At 61.2% G+C, this 17625-nt stretch overlaps 1 long non-coding RNA gene across 1 annotated transcript; it reads right to left on the minus strand.

Moving 5' to 3' along the window:
• Positions 1–1778: 1778 nt before the first annotated feature.
• On the minus strand, positions 1779–14013 carry LOC121040369 (uncharacterized). Its single transcript, XR_005795245.1, has 3 exons — positions 13655–14013; positions 12215–12807; positions 1779–1892 (listed from the first exon to the last, which is right to left on the minus strand). It is a non-coding gene; the product is annotated as an uncharacterized LOC121040369 (long non-coding RNA).
• Between the last annotated feature and the right edge of the window lie 3612 nt (positions 14014–17625).

The raw sequence follows: 17625 nt of genomic DNA on the forward strand, positions 1-17625 counted from the left end.
CCACTGGCTCTCTACGGATGTAGCTCTCCTCCTGTACTGTGGCTCCTTGAGGGCAGGCCCAGGGGGGTGTATTCAGCTCTGGATAAATCTTCGTGCCCTCTCTGTTCCCCCCAGCTGCCCATCCACCCATCCCCAATCTACCCATTTTACTTCTCGCAGTGGCCCGAAGGCCCCAGACCCAGCTCAGTGGTCACAGGGGAATATACATCACGGCCACACGCGGGTGCTCTGTTTCACATCTCTGTAGACACAGGAACGGAGTGTGATGGGGGAATCAATGGATGTTGAGGCACCTGAATACAACATCCTCAAGGCTCTGGCTCCTGTGGTTGCAGATGGGGTGGCTGGGGCTGCTGTGACCCACCTAAGTCCCCTCCCCGAGTCCCTGGGCCTCTCGAGGGGTGGGGAGCGGCCCCGGAAAGAGACAACAACCAGAGCTGGAATCTAACCGGGTGAGCGCCGAGTCCTGGCCCTGGATTCTCTCTGGGCCTGTTTCCTCATCTGAAAAATGTTGTCGTCAGCCTGTCCCTGCCTGCCTTGCAGGCCTGTTGTGAGGAGGCAAGGGAGGGGACAGTGGACAGAGACCGTCTTCCCTTGAGAGCAGACACTTCAGTATCTGACTGGCTTCCTGACACTCCCATCTCGGGCACAATCTGTTCCGTTTGCAAAAAACAAATCCAGTAAATTTGGTTTTAGGCTTCCTCTGGTGGCCCAGATCCAGCTCGGCGTGTCCCATGGGTCAGGGCACATTCTGAGGGCTCTTTCCTGGAGAGGTTTCAGGGGAGGAGCACGCAGCTCCGTCTAGCTGCAGCACCTGCTCACTGAGCCCCTGGTGGGGAAGGACACTTACCCCGCTGAGCCTCAGTCTCCACCTGTGGAAGACGGGGTGTCACTCCCGCCCCTTGGGCTGCTGTGCGGGTCAAGCGAGATGGTGGATGGGAAGGTGTCTTGTCTCAGTGCAAGGAGGCGGCCCCGGGTCAGGGTGGTGGGTGGGAGGGTCCCTCCCCCCACTCCCTGGAGGACAGGAGGTGCACCACAAGACCTCCTGCTGAGCCCCAGCCACCCCACTGTGGCCTCCCCAACCCCGCAAGCCTCACGGAAGCCCGGGACCGCCTGGAATGGCCGCTCTCAAAATGGCCGCCGCGGCCACAAGGCCCCTTCTCCTCCCTGGGCGCCTTGAGAGAGGGAGGGCACCACAGCCAGACCAGGGTCACTCCTCACAGCCCAGGGGTGCAGTGTGGGGCGGGAGGCGGGGAGGAGGGAGTTGGGGTGGGTGGGGGGCCGGGGAAGAGCCAGAGAGAGGGGCAGGGAGAGGAACAAAAGGTCCCTTTGTGGAGCGGAGCCGGGAGAAGAGGGAGCGCATTACCCAATGCCCAGAAGCCATGTTGGTAACAAGAGAACCATTCTCTGCTTCACTTGGAAAACAACTTGGAGCCGAGAGAGACAGGGAGAGATTTAACCCCATGGGCGCGGGGCGCAGGGGCCTGAGGCCACTGTGGGAGGCGGGGAGGGAGTGAGGGTATGCTAAGGGGGCTTTTGGGCCCTGAGCAGGGCCATTTCCTGTCTCCCAGGCCTAGTCTGTGGTTCATAGGTCCAGAGGCCCAATATGGCTGCTTGGCCAAGTCCCAGAAGCCTTTGGACCCAGGGACTGGAGCCATGGCCTCTGTTGCCTGGGTCTGGTCAGACGGGTGACCCATGCCTACTCCAAGTTCCAGGGCCTGGCCCACCCCAACCCTGGGGAGGACTCCCCTGAATCTTTACATCTTCTGGCTTCGGGTCCTAGGGCTGATTGCTTCGGGTTCCAGAGCCACCCAGCCTCCACTTGCCTCCTTTTGCTGACAGGGAGCATATTTCCTCCTCGGGAAGTCCCTTCCATTGGTGCACAGTTTTGCCTATTAGAAAATTTTTCCTAAAATGTAATTAAATCTCTTTCATCCCTACCCAGCTTTCTCCCCTTCCCCCACTTGCCACCCACCAGCCCTGGTTCTCAGGCTCCTAGAGACTCCATCGGTTAATAACGCACATAAGAAGAGATATTGCTCTGGGCACTTAGTATGTATTCACTAAATGACCATTGCTACCTTGGGGTCAGCTGGGCTCAAGGGAGCTACTGTCCCCTCTGCTGATGCTCTCATTCTAAAAACACCTAACAGAGGGCCACAACATGGGAGGCACTCCATGGATATGCAGAAGAAAGAGGTCCTTCCCTCCCTCCCTCCTCCCTCCCTCCTCCCTCCCTCCTCCCTCCCTCCTTCCTTCCTCCCTCTCTCCCTTCTTCCCTTCCCTCCTTCCCTCCTCCTACAAATATGAGTTGGGCACCAGCCATGTACCCAGCACTGTCCCAGCTCTGGGGTTACAGCAGTGGACAAAACAGACACCCCTGCCCTCGCGGAGAGGATGTTCTTGTCAGGATCGACGATAAACAAGTGAATATACAAGCGACTGTCAGGTGGCCACGGGCTCTACGATGACAAACAAAGCCGGGTCAGGGGAGGGAGGGACAGGAAGGGCATACATCAGACACGGTGGTCAGGGGAGGCCCCTGGAAGGGTGTGTGCCATTTGACAAAGATCCGAATGTAGAGAGCAAGAGTATCTGGGAGCGGAATGTTCCAGGCATTGGGAGCAGCACGTGGGAAGGCCTTGAGAGGGAACGTGCTGGGGATTCTAGGAGCCGAGAGGAGGCCAGAGTGAGGGGAGCGGAGGGACCAGGGGAGATGAAGGAAAGGGGGTCAGATCACGGAGGAATATAGAGGAGCCTAGACGTGAGGGTCCCACAGGAGCTTGGGGCAGGGGCAGGGGTGTGGTCTGAGTTCCATTTGGACAAGGACATTCTGGCTGCCATGCAAGAAATAAACTGTAGAAGGTCAAGGGTGAGGGCTAGAGACCTGCCAGGGCTTTTGCCACAGCCCCCCAAGCCCTATGTGCTCCCAGCCCTGGTGGCTACTCCCCCCCACGTTGCCCACCCTCTCACAAGTATGGTCCAGTCATTCTTTGAATTAGTGTTGACCTAGCGCCTGCTATATGTTAAGGCTGGGAACAGGCAGGTTCCTAAAGAGAACAAGGTTGCCCCCAGGGGTGGTTCATAATGGTGGGGTTCCAGGCCCCCGCAGTGGAACCATTGGGAGGGTGAACTTGGCCGTGGACACCCTGGTTTAAGAACAAAGCCCCTTCGGGGCGCCTGGGTGGCTCAGTCGGTTAAGCGGCCGACTTCGGCTCAGGTCATGATCTCTCGGCCCGTGAGTTCGAGCCCCGCATTGGGCCCTGTGCTGACAGCTTGGAGCCTGGAGCCTGTTTTCAGATTCTGTGTCTCCCTCTCTCTGACCCTCCCCTGTTCATGCTCTGTCTCTCACTGTCTCAAAAATAAATAAAACGTTAAAAAAAATTAAAAAAAAAAAAAAAAGAACAAAGCCTCTTCTTCGGGGAGTTTTTAAAGCTTCACCAAGAACTCTCAGGACATTGCCCCCCTGAGCCCCACACGGTGCTGTGCTATTGCAAATGGCCCAGCAAAGCAGGGGCTTGGTGGCCTACCTCCCGCCTCCCACCTCAGGCAGGTCCCTGGCTTCCCAGAGCCTCAGTTTCCTCATCTGTAAGACCACACACACCTTGCAGGTTTGATGCGTGCATAAAAAGGCGGCAGTTCAGGGCGCCTGGGTGGCTCAGTCGGTTGGGCATCTGACTCCAGCTCAGGTCATGAAGTTGCTTCCGTGAGTTCGAGCCCCACGTCAGGCTCTGTGCTGACAGCCCAGAGCCTGGACCCTGCTTTGGATTCTGTGTCCCCTCTCTCTCTCTCCCCCTCCCCTGCTTACTCGCTCTCTCTCTCAAAAATAAATAAAGATTAAAAATAAACCTTTTTTTTTTAAAGCAGCAGTTCATTCTTCTGGGGGCAGAAACTGGGGCTCGAAGAGGTGAGTGATGGCTCACCGTCGCCACCCGGTCACCACCTGGGGAGGGGCGGCGCCTCCCTACCCCCAATGCCAGGGCTTTCCCTGCACCCTCTGTGTGCTCCCAGTACAACTGTGGGTACCTCGGCTCAGCCCCAGTCAAGTGCCCGGAGTGATGTGGGCCGGAGAGGGACAGTGGCTTCTGAAACTGGCGACAATATCGGGGGACCCTCCGACAGCAGACAGGCCGGGGTGGGTGGGGAAGGAAGGCTGCATGGCCCAGACGGACAGAAGCAGGACGGACTCTGGAGTTCCAGGTGAAGAGAGAGGAAATATGCCCCTACTAGGCCCCAGCCTGGATCTCGGCACTTGCGGGCGGGGGGGGGGGGGTGCAGGTGGCAGAGAGAGAGCGAGGGAGAGACAGAGAGAGAAAGTGCAAGTGAGTGCCGTGTCCCTGTCTGCTCCCCCACCAACTTGCTGTGGGTCCCTTGGCCTCTGGGACCTCTGCATCAACTGCCTGGCCCTGGCCCCTTAGAACCCTAGCGAAGGTTCGGGCATATGGGAGGCTGCTATGGGTGGTTCCAGGCCCCGGGCACCATTTACAAGATAATCCCTCACCATGGTTGCTACGACAGGCTGACAAAAGAGAGAGAGGGAGATGGCCTCGGCGGGGAAGGCTTCCCAGTTGTAGTTGGTATTTCCAGGGATGGGCAGGGCTTGTACGCAGAAGGAACCACCCAAGTTAAAGGCACAGAGCAGGGGGGCGCCTGGGTGGCGCAGTCGGTTAAGCGTCCGACTTCAGCCAGGTCACGATCTCGCGGTCCGTGAGTTCGAGCCCCGCGTCGGGCTCTGGGCTGATGGCTCGGAGCCTGGAGCCTGTTTCCGATGCTGTGTCTCCCTCTCTCTCTGCCCCTCCCCCGTTCATGCTCTGTCTCTCTGAGTCCCAAAAATAAATAAACGTTGAAAAAAAAAATTAAAAAAGAAAAAAAAAAAAGGCACAGAGCAGGGAACCAGGTTGCAGAGCAGGAAGTGAGAGGCTGGAGAGGCAAGATAGCCCCCCAGGCCAGGCCAGGACCCCAAGTCTCACCTCCACCCCCTCCCAGCCTCCGCTTAAAGCTCCTGGTCTCCACCACGTGTCTCTGCTGGCCAGTCGCTGTCCAGAGCCACGCATTGCGGCCCCTCTGAGAAGCCCTCCCTCACCCCAGGCCAGGTAGAGAATCACTCCCCTGGGAGTAGTTCATTCAGTCCCAGGAGGAAGGAACTATGATTATACTCATTTTACAGAGGAGGAAAGTGAGCCTCAGGGAAACAGCAGTATGGTCCAGGCCGGGCTTCGGGCTCGCGGACCAGGGTGCGGGCAGTTCTGGAAGGCAGGAAAGGCAGCCAGTGGGGACAGCGAGCCCAGCGTGGCCAGGCCCGGGGAAGTCGAGAGACGGACGGCCTGTGGCGAGGCAGCAGGCCCGAAATGGTGTTGGGGGCGGGGGGCCGCAGGAGGAAGGGGAACCGGCTGTGGACCACAGACCGAGCCGCGAAGGGGCATCTGGAGAGGTCGGAGGGGCTGGGAGAGCCGGGGAGTCACCGCACAGAGCCCCGGCGTTCAGCGCTCACCCCCCAACCGCCCCCCCGCCCCCCCCTCCCCGCGCCCTGTCCGGGTTTGGCCCTAGGTGCCTGCCCCTGGGGCTTGTGCTGGGAGTGGGGGGTCAGGCGACGGTCACGGGTCTCTCTCACCCCACAGCCAAAGGGGTCAGCCCCCGATGGAAAGTGCGCCGGAGTCAGTGCGGGTCACGCGGGAAGTCACCCAGTGTGGGCCCAGTGCCCTGGCCCACGTCACACATTCGTCCTGCCAGCGCAGGACGGAAGCCTCGAGGCCCTTCCATGTGGCGCTGTCGTCAGTCAGAGGAGTCACATGGGGGGCGGGCAGCGGGGGCCACGGCGCCTTCCTGAGGTCTCCCCGCCTCCGCCCCGCCCCTCGGGATCCTGCCACAGCTCTCGGAAAAACAACCGGGGAAATCGAGTGGAAACACAAATCCGCCACCCGGTCCCTCCTGCTCCCTCGGGTCCGACCCCCACCCCGTGCACCCAGGGAGGGGCTCTACCCCAGAGGCTAGGCCAGCCCGGCAGGGCTTGCCTGGGTCCCAGGATGCCAACAGCTGGGCCTGTCCCCCGATCTGGGTCGCACAGAGCCAGCCCCTCCCCGGGAGGACGTGGGCCCTGGGGCTCGAAACCTTCCCTCCTTCCCTTCAACCTCCAGGGTCGGGCATCCGGGGCCAGGGAAATTCCAGGCCTCGCTCTACCGAGGACTAGCTGGTCACCCTGGGCAAGTCCCTCCCTCTCTATGAGCCTCAGCTTCCTCATCTGTAAAATGGGATTGAGAAGTCCCACCTCACAGGGCTGATAAAGAAAGACGGGGAACTGGGGAAGGACAGCACCGTGTAAACTGTAGAGGGCGGTGCCACAAACTGTCCCTTTTATTTTCACAGAGAGGAGTTGCCTCCCAGGGGGAAGAGTCTATTCAGGGGACGTGAATTACAGATGGGAGTAAGGGGTCCCTGCGGTTGCTTCCCTCTGACCAGCAAGGGCCCCTCCGCGGCCCATCCAGCCCTGCTCAGCCTCCCTGCCTCCCACCTCCGGCAGCCTCACCCCTCCCAGCACCGGCCACCCCAAACACCTCTCCTTCCGGAGCCCTCTTATAGCTCCTACACGGACAGGCTGCTTCCGGGCCTGAAACACCATTCTGGACAGTTTCTCCGTCTTCAAGAGTCAGACCAACTGTCTCTCCCCCGCGAAGCTTCCCGATTCAGGGGCCGAGGGAGCAGCCCCCACCACCCCCTCCTACACCCCACGGTAGGCGCCAGGGCTCTGGCTAACCCCTCCGGAGTTCCCGGCCCACACTCAGCGCCGGGCCCAACAGGTGTGTGAGCAGGTGCAACCTGGGAAGCGGACCCCCAGACTCCACTCAGGGCCCCTCCCCCTGCCTCTCCTGGACCCACCCGGCCTCCCCCGCTGACAGATTCAAGGCCTGCTAATCCCCTGCCAGGTGACAGGTGTGCCTTTCCTGGAGGGGACATAACAGCTCTGCTGGGAAGACGGCTGGGACGGGACGGGAGGGGAGGGGAGGGGAGGGGAGGCCGGCCGGTTAGAAAGTGGGCAACAGCATCCCAGGGGACCGCGCTACCAGAGAGGGGACAACGGATGTGAGCAACATTTTGAGGGAAAAACTGTCGTGGCTGATGATTAGCCGTGAGGGGATGAAAGGGCGGATGAGTCAAAAATGACTCCGAAGTTTCACGCCTGGGTCACTGGAGAACAGTGGGGCCATTGATGGAGCAGGGCAGTGGGGGGGTGGGGGGAGAGGGGGTGCTGGGGGGGGCAGGATGGTGACTTGGGCTTGGGACATGGGCTGAGCTTTTGGGGGAAGAAGTAACCCCAGAGGTCATCCAGTTCACACATGAGGAAACCCAGGCTCAGCGGGGAGGGGGGGCGTGGCCACCTGGCCAGGACACCAAGCTGGTCGGTGTCGGGGCCGAGGCCAGGGACCCAGCCAGGGTCAGTCCCTCACCTAACACATAGTGTGAGGCCGGGGCCGGGCTGGGTCCGGGCTGCGCTTGGGAGCCCCGCAAGCAAATCAGACCCAACCCCCCACCTTCAGGGGTTCCCTATCCGGTGGAAGGGACACGGCCATGATTACCACCTGATCGACGGGGTCCCCACAGGGCATGGTGGGGACTCAGAGGCCAGGCTTCCCTGGGAGGGACATGGGGGAAGGAGGGAAGGGGGCGTAACTAAGGAGGGATGGCAACACCACGATTCTCAGAAGCGGGGGGTATGTGCCAAGTGCATCTCGTGGCGCCACCCAACAAGCTACGAGGTATCGTTGTTCCCATTTTACAGATGAGGTTGAGAAAGACTGAGCAGATTACCCAGGGCCACACAGGTTCCCGTGCTCTTAATCCCTGCTTCCTGGAAAAGGGGCGCTGGAGCTGAGGCCTGATGGACGAGTAGGAGTTTTCCAAGAGACAGGGAGGGAGAGGGAGGCACCAGGAGGAGGAACCGACATGTCTCAAGGCCCAGAGGCGCTGGTGGTCTGTAGTCCGGGGCCACCCATGTGGCTCTCCCGGTCCCGCGCCCCATCCCCGGTCCCCTCACCGCACAGGCTCCCGAGGCCTTCCCAGCACAGTGCTCTCCCACCCACACGTCCCCCTGCACCCTCACTCCAGCCCACGACGACCCTGCATGGCCACCCTGTCCCGCAACAAAGCTGGCTGTTAAGCACACCGCTGTCTAGGGGGGGGCCTTTCCTGGTTCCCCCGGAGGCTTCTGGGTTCTCTTAAGGTCCCGGCCCAGACTTGGGCTCTTGAGGGACTTGCTCTCGCACAGAATCCTTTAGCATTTTCTGGTCGCCCCGGATTAAGACCCAAACTTCTCCCTAAGAGCCCTTCCAGCTCCATCACCAGCCAATCTTTCCAGCTGCGCCTTCAACTGCTCCCTTCGCGCCCCCCCTGCTCCAGCCGCACAAAGTAAGATGCTACGTGTTGAATAGGCCCTCGCTTTCCAGAAGCCACACCTTTGCTTGTGCCGTTGGCTCCCCCTGGAACGCCTTTGCCTCCTCTTTGCCTCCTGAAATCCTAACCGCTGGGTAAGGTTTATTCACAAGTGGCGCTCCATAAATGTTCTTTGAGTGGCTCACCCTGCAACCAGGCTGATCTTGGGGCCCCGGGAGACCCTGACTCCTGTCGCCTGGCTCAGGACAGAAGCCCACCAGAACCCCCTCGCCATCCCAGTCGGCTTGTAGTCTCCCGGAGAATGGGGCCCTCGTGGAGGACAGACGGCCCTCAGGTTCATCCTTCAAAGCCCAACTCGGATGCTACCTCGGTCAAACGGTCTTGCCTAGATAATAGTCCTCCATTAACGCTCACCCTGCTGCCTTGCACGTGCCCCGATGGTCACACTCATGGCACTGGGCGGTGCTTGTCTGTCTGTGCGTCCATTGCCCCACCAGACCACAGCCAACTGAGGCAAGACAGGCCCTTCTTTAAGGCTGAGCTCTCCGCCTGGTGCCCCACGGGCTTGAATTGACTCCGTCGCGGTCTTGGGCAAATCATCCCTTGGCCCCGGGCCTCAGTTTCCCCCTCCTTACAAACTAGACTTCGCTGGGGTAACCTCCAAAGACCTTCTGCCCTTCACATTCTAGGATTCTGAGAATATGGGCCCTCCCTCTCCCCATCGTCTCTAACCTTCAAGTCTCCTTCTGGAACCTCCCAGCCCTCCCTGGCAGCCTTCACCCCTCCCCCCCCCCCACACACACACACAACAGACCACACCGCTCATGCCTCAGGTGCCTGAACTCCAGGTTCCTGGGCGCTCTTTTCTCTCAGGCTCTGGGTTCCTGAAAGGGCAGAGGCCTTGCCCGCCCACCCCTGGCCCTGCCCAGTCGGCACCCTTAAGTGCCCGTCAATGGGTTGCGACGGAGCCAGCAGCCGGGGCCTGCGGGGCCTTTTGTGAACCTGGGAGTCCCTGTTCAGACAGGCCCAGAGTCGCCTGCCCATCACAGCGGGGCTCCCCCTCGACCCCCCTGGGCCAACAGCCACATCTCGCTTTCTGCCTGTTTTGCTCCAACCTCAGATGCATATGTTTGGGAGTGTGTGGGGTTAGACGGCTGCCCATCCTACACAGAGAATTCCAGGGGACCTTGTGGCCACTGTCCTCTCTCAATCTCCGCCTTCTCCTTCATCTCCGGAGCACCCCCTGAGACAGATGTGCACAGGCCAACCCACACACGGGCCCACCCAGAGACTGACGCGTGTGCGTGCATAAGCGTGCACACGCACCCGCACACGGAGGGTCATGAAGCCCCCACCAGTCACCCGGTACTGACACTTGGGGCACCGGGAGGGGTCACTCGTGCCATCGGGTCTGTTGACTGCCGGGGAACCATGTGAGGTTGCTAGAAGGGGCTCTGAACCCCTTGCTGGTCCTGAAATCCGAGTGCCAAACGCTTCCCACCCCGGCCCTGCCTCCCTAAGTATCCGGAGCCCCTCAGGGCTCTCGTGGGGACGACCCCCTTCAATCCGACCTCCTCTCACCGGCTCTCACACGCCCCTGGGCAGAGGCAGGGCTCAGGATGGGAACAAGCTACAGGACGGCAGGACAAGCTCCCAGTCCATCCCGGAAGGCTCCAGGGAGCGGGCGGCCTCTTGGGTGATGCGGGTAGAATGGTTTAGAGCGAGGACTCTGACGCCTCCTCCCCGGGGGGGCCAGGTGACCATCAGCCAAAGCCCAACCTCTCTGGATCTCAGTGGCCCCGTCTGTAGGACAGTGGTAGGTAAGAGCGCCTACCTCGTGCAGCTGTCATGCCTGGGCGAGCGAGCGGACGTCGCCCGCAGGGCCTGGCACCCAGCAAGTGTTCACTGAACCTTAGCCGCTGCCGTTAGGAGGTTAGACGAGGGGTGTCCAGCCCTCCGTGCTCCTTCCCGGCGCACGGAGGGCTGTGCACTCGCCCTGGGCTGGGTGCTGGGGAAAGCACCCAAGGCCCCTGCCCTCAGCGAGCTCACGAAGATGGGAGGGGAGGTGCAGACAGGGGGAGAGCGGTGCCCCGTGCAGGTGCGTGGATGCGGGCGCACACACGTGCGCTCTCTGCAGGTGCTGCGGGACACCCACAGGACGGTTGAGGGGCCAGGCCCTGATGGCCATGCCCTGAGCGACAAGGGACCCCCCCCCCCACAAAAGAGAAGAGGTGTGGCCCCAGAACAGCCATATGCTGAATCCACCAGTTTCAGGACCCTCGCCACCAGCAAGGGAAGCTGCTACCAAGCCCTTTCCCCCCTCATTATGCACCAGGCCCCCAGCCCCACGCAGGGCGATGCACCTGCTTCTCGCACCTCCGCACCCGCAGCCTTGTCCGTGCAGCCACTCCCATAGGCGCCACCTCCCCTAAGAGGTACGTGACCCTCGGGGGCTTTGCTGTAATCATTAGCGCCTGTCTGTCCTTGACCGCTAGTTGAGTGAATGAATGAATGAACGAACGCGCGCGCGCGCAGGAAGGAATGGAGTCACTGCCACATGCCCCCTAGACACTGGTGATTCACCTGAGGACCGACACCATCCCGCACCCCGTGACTGCACCACACACGCCACGGGAGCTCTGGCTCACATCCAGCCGGGCCATCACCACCCTGGCGAGCCTCGTGGAAAGCCGCTGTCTCCGGGCGGGCATGCCCCCTCCCCATCCATCCACCCCCCCACCCACCCACGCACACTTTCCCTCTCGCCCGGGGCAGCTGGTGGGAGGGTGGGGGCTGGGGTGGGGCAGGACCAGAGGGGCCTCAGAGGCAGCAGGGCAGGGGGCTGGGGGAGGCTGGGAAAGTCCAGGCTGTCTCTCCTGGGGGGCGGTGGGCGGCGTGGCGGGGCGCTCACAGGGATGAGGGAGGGAGGAGGGTCGCCGGCCCGGTACAGCTGCGGTCCCCTCCCCAGCAGCCTGCCCGGGTGCAGAAAGGCCTCTTTGTTCTCCGCCTTTAAAGGGTAAGAGAAACACTTATGCATGGCAAATTAGCCCAAAAATGTATTTCTCTAAAACACCCAATTGTCTCACCAGGCCTGCAGCTGCGGGGAAGTTCCAGGGAGCCGGGGGAGGGGGAGGCTTTGGGGTGACCCTGGGGGACAGGGAGAGGCGGCGGAGAAAGAGGGGCCATCTCGCCTTCCCGCCTCTGCTATCAGAATCTCACAGGTGCAGGAGGGCACAGCTGGGGAGGGCCCTGGGGTCAGGGAGACAACCCCTGGTGTTACAGAGAGGGAAACTGAGGCCCAGAGAGGTGGCGTCACAGCGGCAGAGTGAGTGCTGGCCCTAGGGAAAGGGTGGCTCCCGGGTCTCTTGGACTCTCTCAGCTGTACCCACCGCCTTGTCCTTGCTGAAGGGGAAGGGACCCTGCTGTCCCAGGGTCATCCAAGCCAGCCGCCCTGGGTGGCTCTGCTCACAAGCTGCTCGCCCAGCTTCAGTGCCCAGGAAGATGGGCAACTAAGCCCCGCCTCATCTCCAACCGGGTACTTCCGAAGGCCAGCATGCCTGGGGGCCGTGGGGGGCGCAGGCAGAGGCGCCCGATGGGATCCTCCACGAAAGTCTTCTCCCAGGAGCAGGCAGGGGAGCCCCCTTAGTCAGGGAATTGAGCCCAACACATGTGCGTGCATGGTGCTCCCACGCCAGGCACTCTCTCCAGGAGCCGGCGCTGGGTGGGGTCTCGGGAGCATCTCTGGGCTCCCAAAGGCGAATCAGAGACAGCCCTGTCCCCATGGAGCTCCTAGTCCCACAGCGGAGACAGAAGAGTAAATAATAACTACCTATCATGACCGTCCCACGGAGAGGTGAGCTCCAACAGAGAGCCCCAAGCATGGAGGACAGGGTGTGCGGGGCGGTCCTGAGAAGAGCCCCCAGGCTGGGCCCCGAAGGGCACGTCTGAGAGTGAGAGGGGTGCCTCCAGGCAGCAGAATGGCACAAGGACACAACGGGGGGGGCCCGTCCTGAGACCACTCCTCTGACATCAGAATTCAGAGGCGCTGATTTAAGAGCATTCGTTGAGCATCGTCCGAGTTCCAGCCCGAGTGGGAGACGCAGGAGAAGAAGGAAAAGTGGTCCTGACCCCCGGGGTGGGGTGGGGGGGGGTCTTGCCAACTTGACGTAGCGAGCTTATGACACGCACACAAAAACCACTGCGCTGTCGTGAAAAGTGCCAAAAGGAGGGTGCAGAGTCGGGGCCCCCGGACCCTCAGCTCCTGTGAGACCCTCAGCAACCCGGGCTCCTTTTGTGCATCTGTACAACGGGGTGATGACATCCACTCAGGAAGACGGTCATGAGGAGTGAAAAGAGCCAAAGCCATTGTCTCAGCCCCTCCAGAGATCCTCAGTAAACGTTAGCTCTGGTCCCCAGAGAAGTCTGGAAATGAGAGAGATGGGCGAAGGGGGGAGAAGGGGGACTATGTGTGTGGCGGGGGGGGGGCGGCGGTGAGCGTTGTGTGCCGTGATTGCACGCAGAGGTGTGGGTCTGAGTGCGGGTGTCGTGAGCGTGTGCGTGCGTGAGTGGGTGAGTCGTGCCTGCGTGTGACTGTGGGCTGTGCGCGAGCACACGCGCGTGTGAACGAGCGTGCGCGTGCGTCGCGCTTGTGTGCGAGCACACGCGCGGGGGCACGGATGCGTGCGCGCGGGGGCACGTGGGGGTGAGCCCAGGAGGGAGCGTGTGAACACGGGAGTCCGGGTGCACGTGGGGCCTGCCGCGAAGGGATCGCTTCTGGAATGTTTTCCGGGAAAGGGGGCTGAGCCAAACCTCAAAATGTCCAGAAGCCCGGCGCCCTGGAGAGCGTGCTCTCAGGTGGCTGGAGAGAAAGGAGACCAGGGGCCTCCAAGGGGCCAGGAAACACCAAGAAGGGGGACACGTGCCGTGAGGTGGAGGCCTCCTCTCTACCCGGCCTCCCCGAGTTCAAGGTGGCCCCAGCACTGGAGCCAGACCCCCCGGGGAGGAGCAAGTCTTACCTAGTGTCCCCTCCCCTCCCCCTGACCCCCATGCTTATCAGAGGATCTTTGAGCCTTCGTCCTCCCTCCAGGACAGACCCAGGCTCCCCGGCCGGGTCAGCCACACCCTCCAGGGGCTGTCCCTGCCCCTCCCCCACTCTCCCTGCTCCCCTCCTGCCGCCCAGTCTCCTCGACGCACCCCCCCCCCACACCCAGTCTGTGCAGGGACTTCGGAGACAGCCTTCCCGCGGCCCTGTAACGTCTCGTGCTCTTACCTGTACGCGTCGATGACGGTCCTCGTGGCACGCGGTAATCCACAAACCCGTGATTCCCAAACCATGGGAAAAACTTGTCCAAACGCTCGCTCTCTCTCTCTCTCTCTCTCTAGAAGGCACCGGGAATGGGAAGCAGGGACTCGAAGGGATATTTGCCCACCCGTGTTCCCAGCAGATGACTCGCGGTGGCTGACAGGTGAAGAGAACCCGGGTGCCCCTCACCAGGCGAATGGACGACCAAACGTGGTGCGTGCAGGCAACGGGCTGCCACTCGGCCACAACACGGACCAACCTTGAAGACATCACGCTCGGCGAAAGAGCCGGACGTCAGAAGCCGGATACCGTCTGACTGCACCCACGTGAGGACGGCAGTGATTGCCAGGGCTGCGGCGGTGGGGGGCGGGGGGAGCGCAGAACGGGGAGTTCGTGTCCCGGGCCCAGCGCGGGGTGTGAGTGGGACAAAGGGACAGTAACAAATGGCTTTTCTCGGACGAGGTTCCCTCGGGCCCTCCTGTGCTCTGGGGTCACCCGTCACCACCTCCGACCTCAGACCGGGAACGTCCCGAGAAGGGGTGGGACATCCCAGGGGAAACACAGAGTCACCCTGTGGGGTGCAAAAGAAAGTGTCAGAATCTCTTTCCGTGTTTACTCTTTCCCTCGTTACTTTTTTTTTAACGTTTATTTATTTTTGAGACAGAGAGAGACAGAGCATGAGTGGGGGAGGGGCAGAGAGAGAGGGAGACACAGAATCGGAAGCAGGCTCCAGGCTCTGAGCCATCAGCCCAGAGCCCGACGCGGGGCTCGAACTCACGGACCGCGAGATCACGAGATCCCGCGAGATCGCGAGATCGTGACCTGGCTGAAGTCGGACGCTTAACCGACCGAGCCACCCAGGCGCCCCTTCCCTCGTTATTTTGAAACTTCTACCGTGTGTGTATTTAATACAATAGTACTTGTGAATGACCTGCGACTAGATAGGCCTTGAGAGCTGACTTCGGAACTAACTAGATCCTGAGAAATTCCTTTTTCCAGCCTTCACTTTCCGAAACTCAGGAACCACACGTATTTCAGTGATGGCCTCAGGACTCACACCCCGGCGTCTGATTCTTGCCCTCCAGATTCAGGAGCCAAACCACCTCCGATGTGAGGAATATTTGTACGTGTGCCGGGACTTTGCGCCCACATGTTTTCACGGAGGAAGCACCATGAAAAACGGCCAAGTCAGCCACGTAGACCAGGGGGGTGGTGAAGCCTCGTGGCCCCACTTAGCAGCCGGGAGAAGCGAGACCGTCGTTCCCGCGCAGCCAGGAGACAGAGGCCACCAGCCCGCTTTTGTAGGTGACGAAAGCAAGGCTCCGGGGGTTCGTGAGCTTCTCCGGGTTACGGGGCTGGAAGGTGTCAGAGCCGAGACTCAAACCCCCCCGGGTCTCACCCCCAAACCACGCTGTTCCTGGCGGAGGTCCTCCCTCACCAGACCATGAGGAAGAGCTTGGCAAAGGCAGCCCCCGTGGCCACGTTCCCTTTTTGCCAGCAAGTTCAAGGCTGCCCAGCCCCACAACACACACGCACGCACGCACAGGCCCTGCCTGGCCAGTTCTTCCTTGTCTACACACCTTAGTTCAAGGTCACCCTTCCGTAGCCGGGGCTCCCCTAGCCTGGCTTTCCCGTGCTGCCCATTCCCCCCCCCTGGGCGGCAGAGGGCTCCCTGAGGCCTCTCCTCTGTGGTCTGGCGCACAGTGGGGCTCAGCGCATGGTCGTGAGTGGGGGGCAGGCGCGACACACACACAGAGGAGCCCTCCCTTGGCCGTACGCGTGGGCGCGGGACTGAGGCCCCTTCTGGTGCCGACATCCCACAGCGACCCTGACTCCGAGGTCCGCGAACATGCAGCCAACCATCAGACCAGAAAGAACCCAGGGGTAGGAGATGCTGAGAAGGGGCGGAGAAGGAGAACAGAGAGACACAGGGGACGGGGGCAGAGACTTCAAAGGGGCACCCCCTCTTCAGCCCCTGGAAGGTGACAGCAGAAAAGAACCAAGAAACAGATCAGTGTCAACGGGCCTGCAGGGAGGAGGTAGCAGGAATCCTGCAGGTCCGGCCCCGACCTTCTCAAAAGGCCGCTGCAGACCTCGGCGGCAGGGGCCCCACTCACACGACGGGGGCACGCCACCCTCCCCCCTGCCAGTGGCCTGACTTCAGCTGGTGCCCCAACTCCGCGCCCACCGCTGCCCTCCCACGGGGACCCCTCTCTGCTTGCCTGGGGTGGCCCTCCGTTCCTGGGCAGGTGCCGTGCCCGAGCCATCTGGGAGGAAGGCTGTGTGGTCCACGGGGGGGTCATAACCAGGACCCCCAACCTGAGAGTCTCCCGTCAGCAGGCAGCGGGTCACAGGCCCTCAGCTGATGTGTCGTCCAGGGCTCAGATGCCGGTCACGTGGGACGGCCAGGACCCTCAGGGGACGCAGCGGCTGGGGGCTGGAGAAGGCGCACCGGCAGCTCGGGGCTGGAGGGACCGAGAGGACGAAACCTGGCGTCATCCTCCCCACCCCCCCGCTCATCCTGACCCTGCCCACAGCCACACACGTGCCCCTAGACACATGTGCCGTCATCAGCACACCCCCAGACACAAGTACGCCCCCACTGACACCCTCCCAGCACACGCGAACGCACACAAGTCCACTCGTACATTCACACGTCACCATGCAAAGCGCATCTGCCCGCGTGCACAGGAGGAAGGGCCAGATGCCCCCAAGACTGCCCTTTCTCTCCTGTTCGACCCTCTTCCACCCCTTCCCGCCCCTTCCCACCCCTAACAATCTGTTGGCAATCCCCAGGCCAGGGGGCTGGCTCTCGGGCCCCTGAAGAGTCAGGATTTCACGTGCCCAGGCCATCCTGGTCCTCCAGAGGCCAACCCCTCCCCCACGTCTAACCCCCAGCACCTCATCACACACAGCACGCCCTGGCCTCCTCCATGGGCTGCCTGGAGCCAGGACCTTCCTCCTTGCCCTGCTGTGCTCTCCTGGCACACCCGGGTGCTGCCGGGTCCGCTGAAGGCTTCCAGAGATCGGAGTCTGCCAGGAAAACCTTGGTGGACGGAGCTACTAGGGAACAAGACGCAAAAAAGCGCATCTGTTCGGGAGGTCAGCCCCAACACAGGTCAACTAACACTCAAAGACAGAGCCTCAGAGGGAGCCCCGACCCTAGCTAGGGAGCGTCAGTCAAACCTGGGTGATAGCCTCAGCCCTGACCCCAGCCTGAGCCTAAGGCCTGACCCTGACCCTGGCCCCGGCCTGTAGCCTGAACCTAAACCCAAAATGAATGCGTATAAGCCTCGAACTTGGCCACAGACTGGACCCTGATCCTGACCCCCAAAATAGGCCCTTATCCTGGTCACAGCCTGAGCCTTGACTCCAGAATGAGCCGTCTGTGACACTGTCTATAAACTGAGCCCTCTTGCAAACCCTCATCCTGACCCCAGACTGAATGCTTATCCCGGCCTGAGCTTGAACCCTGATCTTGACCCCACACTGAGCCCTTGCCCTCTTCCAAAATGAACCTTTGCCAGAGCTACAGCCTGAGCCCTGACACTGGCCCCAGGTCGAGCCCTGGTCCTGCCCCCAGCTGAGTGCTAACTCGGACTGCAGTCTGGGTTCTGAGCCCATACACAACCTGAGCCCTGGTCCTGCCCCCTGCTGAGTATTAACCCTGATCACAGCCTGAACCTGAGCCTTAAGCCAATCTTCTCGAAATACTCTGCCTTTATTCATATGAGGAATGGTCCTCACCGCTTTCTCAAGCACAGAAAGTCCTAGCTACAGTCTGAGAAGATCTGGAGAGCTTTCTACAGAACCCACAGGACAGCCATTGCCATGTGGCAGGACGGGGCCTATCATTCCCATTTTACAGGTTCTCAGGGAGGCTAAACTTGTTCCATGTGGTTCCGATGAATAGCACTGGAACCAAAAAGCAGAAGCTA

Source organism: Herpailurus yagouaroundi, unplaced genomic scaffold (genome assembly GCF_014898765.1).
Source record: "Herpailurus yagouaroundi ecotype Mexico unplaced genomic scaffold, PumYag 182, whole genome shotgun sequence".
In the NCBI taxonomy this organism is placed as follows: Eukaryota; Metazoa; Chordata; class Mammalia; order Carnivora; family Felidae; genus Herpailurus; species Herpailurus yagouaroundi.